General features: G+C 41.0%; 2 pseudogenes across 2 annotated transcripts; both read left to right on the forward strand.

Annotated features, from left to right (window-relative positions):
- The first annotated feature begins 757 nt into the window (after nucleotides 1–757).
- Nucleotides 758–3448, forward strand: LOC148853749 (pentatricopeptide repeat-containing protein At1g08070, chloroplastic pseudogene; annotated as a pseudogene). Its single transcript, XR_016112300.1, has one exon. The product of XR_016112300.1 is annotated as a pentatricopeptide repeat-containing protein At1g08070, chloroplastic pseudogene (transcript).
- Nucleotides 3449–4424: 976 nt separating this feature from the next.
- On the forward strand, nucleotides 4425–5588 carry LOC148853750 (E3 ubiquitin-protein ligase RING1-like; annotated as a pseudogene). The gene is made up of 2 exons (XR_016112301.1): nucleotides 4425–5382; nucleotides 5453–5588. The product of XR_016112301.1 is annotated as an E3 ubiquitin-protein ligase RING1-like (transcript).
- Nucleotides 5589–7168: the final 1580 nt, after the last annotated feature.

Consider the following 7168-nt stretch of genomic DNA (forward strand, 5'->3'; position numbering starts at 1 on the left):
TAATCATTCCCTCCTCCATTGAAAATGAGAATCCTATTCTAACTTATTCCTATTGTAAATTTGATTCCCGTTTGAACCAAACAAGTCTCTCCCCCTTCCTTTCATTACATTCTCTTTCAAACCAGATACAGCTCAAAAGATTTAAGGGAATTAGGGGATTGGGACTCGGTTCAACTTTGCTTGGCTTCACAAGGAAATCTTTTCTGTGGCCATTTCCTCCCTTTTGTTTTGGCTTTGCAACTAATCTTAATCTTTAGAAATAGATGACTCGTTATAAGAGAGGAAGAAAATTAGTTTGTCCAGCTACGACCTAAGGGGCTAGGGTTGAACAGTTTAACAAAAAAAAAAAAAAAAAAGCTACGGTAGAACCGTAGAACATTCCTAAAGGCCTTGGACTGTGATGCTCTGGAATCGGTGGAGCCTTCTAAGCTTCACATATAAATATTGTTTTGTGCAAATGATAAGAGAAGGATTAAATTAAAAATCACATTGCATGATCAGTATTTTCAATCAATCGTTGACCTTAGGATCTGGATGGGGCTTTCATTACCTCGGTTCTGATTTCCAGACTTGGGAGTTTCTTGCATTTTGGCTTGGAGCACATTTTTCGCTCTCACAGTCATATAATCAATCAGGTTTGGGCCGTTTGGTTTGGATTCATAAATTTTAAACTATGACATTTGGGCCTAACATGGCCCAGTAACAGGTATGGGCTAACGTATAAATTTTGCAATATTAATTCAGCTTAACTGCCCTGAGATTCTGAAAAATGAAAATGTTTTGAGGACGGCCCGGTGCCAGTAGTACCGGGACCGAGACGAGTTTATATCTGCGCCTCCACAGAGGGTGCCCTACAGTACATCCCAACTGTATATTGCGAATATCTTCCATACTTGTCATGAAAGGTGCTGTAGGGCGGTGGAGACCGGATTTGCTCCTCATAAAGGGCGCCTCACTGAGCTCGCACGCACATCTTACTACTAGTGCTGAGGAACTTCAGGAGTATTATATTTTGTGTGATGCTCTGATCGGGTGTTAGTTATCATGGGCAGGAAATAATATTCCTGATGTACGGTGTATGAGGCATAATGACGAATGCAAGTTTGACAACTGTACTAACCACTATGCTCATCAAGGAGCATTGTTAGCTGATAGTTCCCACACCGGGCACCCGCAGCCCAGGCAGCGGCCAACAGGAAATAAGCATGGCTGTTGCTCTTTCTCTGTTTTCCGCCAAAAGCCTAACCACCGCTGCTACCGTCTCACCATTTCCCAACAACCCTAAGACCCTGATATTAGAACAATGCAAAACCATCAAAGATTTAAACCAAATCCACGCCCATGTGATCAAAACCGGTTACCTTTTCAACCCCCGAGTCGCCGAAAACCTCCTGGAGTCTTCCGCCATCCTTCTCCCCGGTAGCATGGATTACGCCCTCTCTATCTTCCGTGTAATCGATGAACCCAACCCCGCTGCTTACAACATCTTGATCAGAGGTTTTACATCAAAGCAATTCCCTGAAAATGCATTGATGCTATTCAGGCAAATGAGAGAAGATGGAGTCCTACCCGATAAATACACATTTCCTTGCATTTTAAAAGCTTGTTCCAGACTGCGGGCCTTGGAAGAAGGCGAGCAAATCCATGCGCAGATAGCGAAATTCGGTCTCGGGTCTTATGGGTTTGTTCAAAACACTTTGATACATATGTATGCAAATTGCGGGGAGGTTGAAGTCGCTCGTCGGGTGTTCGATGGAATGTTAGAGAAGGAAATAATTACTTGGAATGCCATGTTCTCAGGGTACACTAAGAGTGGGCACTGGGAGGAGGTCGTGAATTTGTTTGATATAATGCTCAAGTCTGATGTTGAATTTGACGAGGTTACACTGATTAGTGTTCTTACCGCATGCGGTAGATTGGGGGATTTGGAATTGGGGGAATGGATTCATGAGTATATAGAGGCGAAGAATTTGAAGGGGAGTCTCAATTTGATCACTTCTCTTGTAGATATGTATGCAAAATGTGGTCGGGTGGACACTGCAAGGAAATTGTTTGATGAGATGCCTCGACGGGATGTAGTTGCTTGGAGTGCCATGATCTCCGGTTATAGCCAATCTAACCAATGTAAGAAGGCGCTTAGTCTGTTTCACGAGATGCAGAGGCAAAATGTGGCCCCCAACGAGGTAACAATGGTCAGCGTTCTCTCCTCTTGCGCAGTCCTGGGAGCCTTGGAAATGGGCAAGTGGGTTCATTCCTTTATAAAGAGGAAGAGGATGAAGCTCACCGTTACGCTTGGGACCGCACTGATGGATTTCTATGCAAAATGTGGGTCTGTAGAGTACTCAATTGAAGTGTTTGAGAAGATGCCCTCAAAGAATGTCTTGACCTGGACGGTGCTAATCCAAGGCCTTGCTAGCAATGGACAAGGGAGAAGGGCCCTAGAAGTTTTCTCTGTCATGCAGGAAAAAGAGATTCAACCCAACGACGTGACCTTCATTGGTGTCCTATCTGCTTGCAGTCACGGCGGTCTTGTGGAAGAGGGTCGGAGTTTTTTCATCAGTATGAGCAGGGATTTTGGCATTGAACCAAGGATTGAGCACTATGGTTGCATGGTTGACATTCTTGGTCGGGCTGGTTTGATTGAAGAGGCATATCAGTTCATAAAGAACATGCCAATAGAACCAAATGCAATTGTGTGGAGGACATTATTGGCTTCATGCAGGGTACATAAAAATGTTGAAATTGGGGAAAAATCGTTTCATCAACTAGTTACATTGGGCCCTGCACATAGTGGGGATTATATACTTATGTCAAATGTTTATGCATCAGTTGAGAGGTGGGAGGATGCGTTAAATGTGAGGGGCCAGATGAAGGAGAAGGGGATTAAGAAGACGCCAGGGTGTAGCTTGATCGAGTTGGATGGAATGATTCATGAGTTTTTTGCAGAAGACAGTGCCCATCCACATTCAAAGGAGATTTATAGTGCAATTGAGGGAATAATGTCACGAATCAAATTAGCTGGCTACGTGCCCAACACAGCGGAGGCAAGATTAGATGCAGAGGAAGATGAGAAGGAATCGTCAGTGTCTCACCACAGCGAGAAGTTGGCCATTGCATTTGGTCTCATTAGAACGTCACCTGGAACTACGATTAGGATATCTAAGAACCTTAGAGTGTGCACCGATTGCCACAGTGCAACCAAGTTGATATCAAAGGTATTCAATAGGGAAATTGTGGTCAGAGATCACAATCGCTTCCATCATTTTAGAGAAGGAATTTGTTCTTGCAATGACTATTGGTAAGCCAATCAATCATGTAGCCATGTGTTATAAGAAATTCTTTCATAAACATGAAGAGATCGATATATAATAGATTGAATCCTGTAATGGTATCGCCAAAAAGGCAAAAACCAAAAGAGTTTTGAATCATTCGAAAAGGTTGAGCAATACATGAGCTGCCAACCGCATTTAGTGCCCATTTGATTGTCCCGCACTAAGGCTAAGGGTAATTGGGAACTACCAACAACCCATTCTATCATATTCATTAATTCATTTGGAAATTGTGCTAAATTAGCAAAATATTCGTCTAAACTTTTCTCATTTTCTTTTTCTCACCCTTTAAACCCAAATTCACCCAAAAATACCTCCAATTTTTTTAAACGAAACAACTAAAATAACATGAACCATTTTATTGAGAGAGAAAAATAAGTTTCTTTAATTTTTTTTTTTTTCATTTCACTGGACATGAATGTCTCTCTTCATCTTAAAATATAAAGATTATCCACTCATTTTTCCAATAAATCAAGAAAGATCAAATGAAACCTTAAATTTATATCTATTAGAAAACTAATTGAATTATAAATTATTTAAATAAGAGAAAAGTAATTTGGGGATTTAAAAAAAAATTAAAATGTTGAAAGAGAATTCTTTTCGAAGTTAAAATGATGGAACTCTAACAGAAAGAAGTATATGTGGCAAAGTGAAAGTTCATAGGTATCTTTGTCACAAATGAAGTGGGCCATAGTAACGAGGTCTTTGTAAGTTACCCATTTTTTAAGGGTAAAATACAAAATCTTCCCCTAACAAGCAAAAACCTCCCTTAGATTTTTAAAGAATTCGACAAAAACCTCCCTTTCGTCTGACAAAGTCAAAAAACGTTAAACCGGTGAATCAAATTTTCAAAATACATATTTTACCTTTTACAAATTAATTTGCATCTATTTTTACTGAAATACCTTGTTGACATGTTATCCTCTTTTCCTCTCCCGTACGTCGACAGAAGGGCTTTCAGAAGGCTTTGCATTGTTCTTCACTCATCCTTTCCTTTGGTTGGAGGAGATCGAAGATGGAGGGTCAAGCGGCAAGGCAGATCGGTGAGGGAAATAGAGAATCGCTTTTTGTAACTCCAAAAGCCATTCCTTTCTCTCTTCCTTTCCAATCTTTATACACGTATGCCTTGTTTCTATTAATCTCTCTTTGTTGCGTTCTCTCCACAAATAAACACAAATCCATAACCCCAGACAAAAAATCAAAATCCCATTTGAATTTGGAAGCTAGCAATTATGTCTATAAGCCTTCCTCGTGTAAGAGTCAATGGCATCAGGAGCTACCATCTTTACTAATGTTACCCATGCCAACGAACAATCAGGGTTGCCACTTCCATCACATCTAAGATTTTCTTCTCCCGACATTTTGGCCAATTCCTGCATGAGCTTGGCGTGGCCAGACCCAAGTTTGTTCTTAACCTCACTGGTCTCGATTCCTCTCCTAAGGCTCGGTTATTGGAAGCCCTGTCTCTCATGCTTGACCCCCCAATGCGTTAGCATGTTCATGATTTCGAGGGGAAATTTCGATTGGAACCAGAGGCCGAAGTTCGGGACTGGCCCAAACGTTTGATTATAGTCCGACCCACTAATTGTCCTCGTTCAACCGGAACCATGTCCCCACCGGAAAATCTGTTGCCCCGGGCTGTTGACCCTAGAGATTACTTTATCGGGCCAAGGCCGAATGAGCTGATTGAGGAATTGACCTAGAATGACCGACCAGGTCCGCCTCCAGCACCTACTTCAGCCATTGATGCCATGCCGAGAGTGAAAATCATAGAGACCCATTTGAAGGATGATTCACATAGTCCAATTTGTAAGGAGTTTAAGATTGGTGAGGAAGTTAGGGAGATGTCGTGTAAGCATGTTTACCATTGCGACTGCATTGTTCCCTGGTTGCAAATTCACAATTCTTGCCCAATTTTCCGGCATGAACTGCAGGCTTTGTTTGACAATGATCTTTGTATTGATGATGTTGTGGATTCTCAAAGTGAGGAGGTCAGTAACCGCCGCCGGCATAAGAACCACCAATGAAAGAAAAGTTCCAAGTTTCAACCAAGGTAAAATTGTATTACTTCTTTGTCTCATTCACTTACAGTGGTTGTTCTCATAGACCAAAATTGTGGGCAGATCCAAAAGAGCATATGGAGTGCTTCGAACAACTAGCCTCGATTGGCCGCACCATCATCGTACATAGAGAGCGTAATAGTATTATCTTTGGAGTACTTCTGCACCAACAATTCCATGCCCACCATAAAATCCAGAGTCCTTGTAGAAATGCATTGAGCCTCCCTTTCCCTTAGAGCATCCAGCTTGACGATCCATCAGTTCAGCAAAGGACTCAAGAAGGGTCCCACCCCGACTGAGGAAAATACAATGATCCTGGTAGGCGGTGATGATGCAGTCCTTCTTCATTGATGGTAGCTTCCATGCCGATGGAGACGACTTCTTGATCGTCATAGAGATGATAGAAACTGTGGATGAGCTTAGCCTTGTAGAACGAGTCCGCAGCGATCTCCATACGGCGCATGACGGCCATGTCTCTGAAAAAACTGAGTTCCTTTGGGGTGGTTTCGACAATGAGGGTGGGAGGGTCGATCTTGTGGCCAGTGAAGGGGACATTGATTTCGATGGTGATGACAGAAGTGTCATCGACAGATGAGGAGAATGAGTGGCCATGTGTGGCGGTATCAGTAAAAATAGATGCAAAATCATTTGTAAAAGGATAAAATAGGTATTTTGAAAAATTGATTCGTCGGTTTAATGTTTTCTGTCTGTCATTGATGGAAGAGAGATTTTTGTTGAATTCTTTAAAAATTTAGGGGAGGTTTTTGCTAAAGTAAAACATTAGGGGAAGTTTGTATGATTGTCACAAACTTCAAGGAGGTTTTGTATTTTACCCTTCTTTAACCACAATTGACATTCATTCACTGTTGCCAGCACTTTACTTACTTATTCTCTCCGCACTTTGAAAATTAAAATTAAAATTAAATCATTTATTTATAAATGATGGGACAAGTTGGGATATGCTTCTCATAAAGTGCTCCTTACACTAACCCAGCAGCCACTAAGAAAATCTCCCACTGAATAATAAATAGGGAGAATGATTAATCAGTTCAGATCAGAATTATTTAGTCTCACCATATGGGGGATGAATCCTGGGTTGTCATTCAGAATTCTGTATTGAATTGCAAAATACTTAATCTTAATAAATATACATACGAGTATGAGAGATATTTTCGATGAATGGCCAAGACATGTTTTGAGGTTGGTGTGAGGATATACACTTTTTGGTCTATGAAAATTGCAAGGCTAATATTGCAATATCCGCCCATAGTTTCATTCAAGTTAATATAAGAGGGAAGTAGACTCTGACTATATATGCGTGTATAGTTAGACAATGGAAAATGCGGTTGGTAGGTCATGTTGCTGACATGTCAAAGCTGGAAAGTCATATAGACGAGACAGTTTTGATTTTTAACCTTTCAGTTGTCATCACTGTTGTGAAAGTATATAAATTGGTGTATATATGGGTCTGGGCCATGACCATCATGATCAGTGAAATTCTCAAAATCTCACTGGACAGGCTAGTCTTCTGCTTGGGCCTCACCACTATTCGCCGGTTTGCTTCCGGGCTTCGATCGATGAACCACATCGACCAATTTAAGAAAATAGCAGTGGGGACTCCGAAATCGATTCATTCACTCACAATACTGTGTTCACACCCTTTCCACAATTTCTTGCAGCCTTACACTGAAAATATTTTTCCATGAAAAAAAAAACATATAAATACGAGAATATTCTTAATACACAACTGTAAATGAAAAAAAAAAACATATAAATATA

The sequence above is a fragment of the Nelumbo lutea genome, chromosome 4, assembly GCF_056320005.1.
Source record: "Nelumbo lutea isolate HS-2025 chromosome 4, American lotus-T2T, whole genome shotgun sequence".
NCBI classification, from domain to species: domain Eukaryota; kingdom Viridiplantae; phylum Streptophyta; class Magnoliopsida; order Proteales; family Nelumbonaceae; genus Nelumbo; species Nelumbo lutea.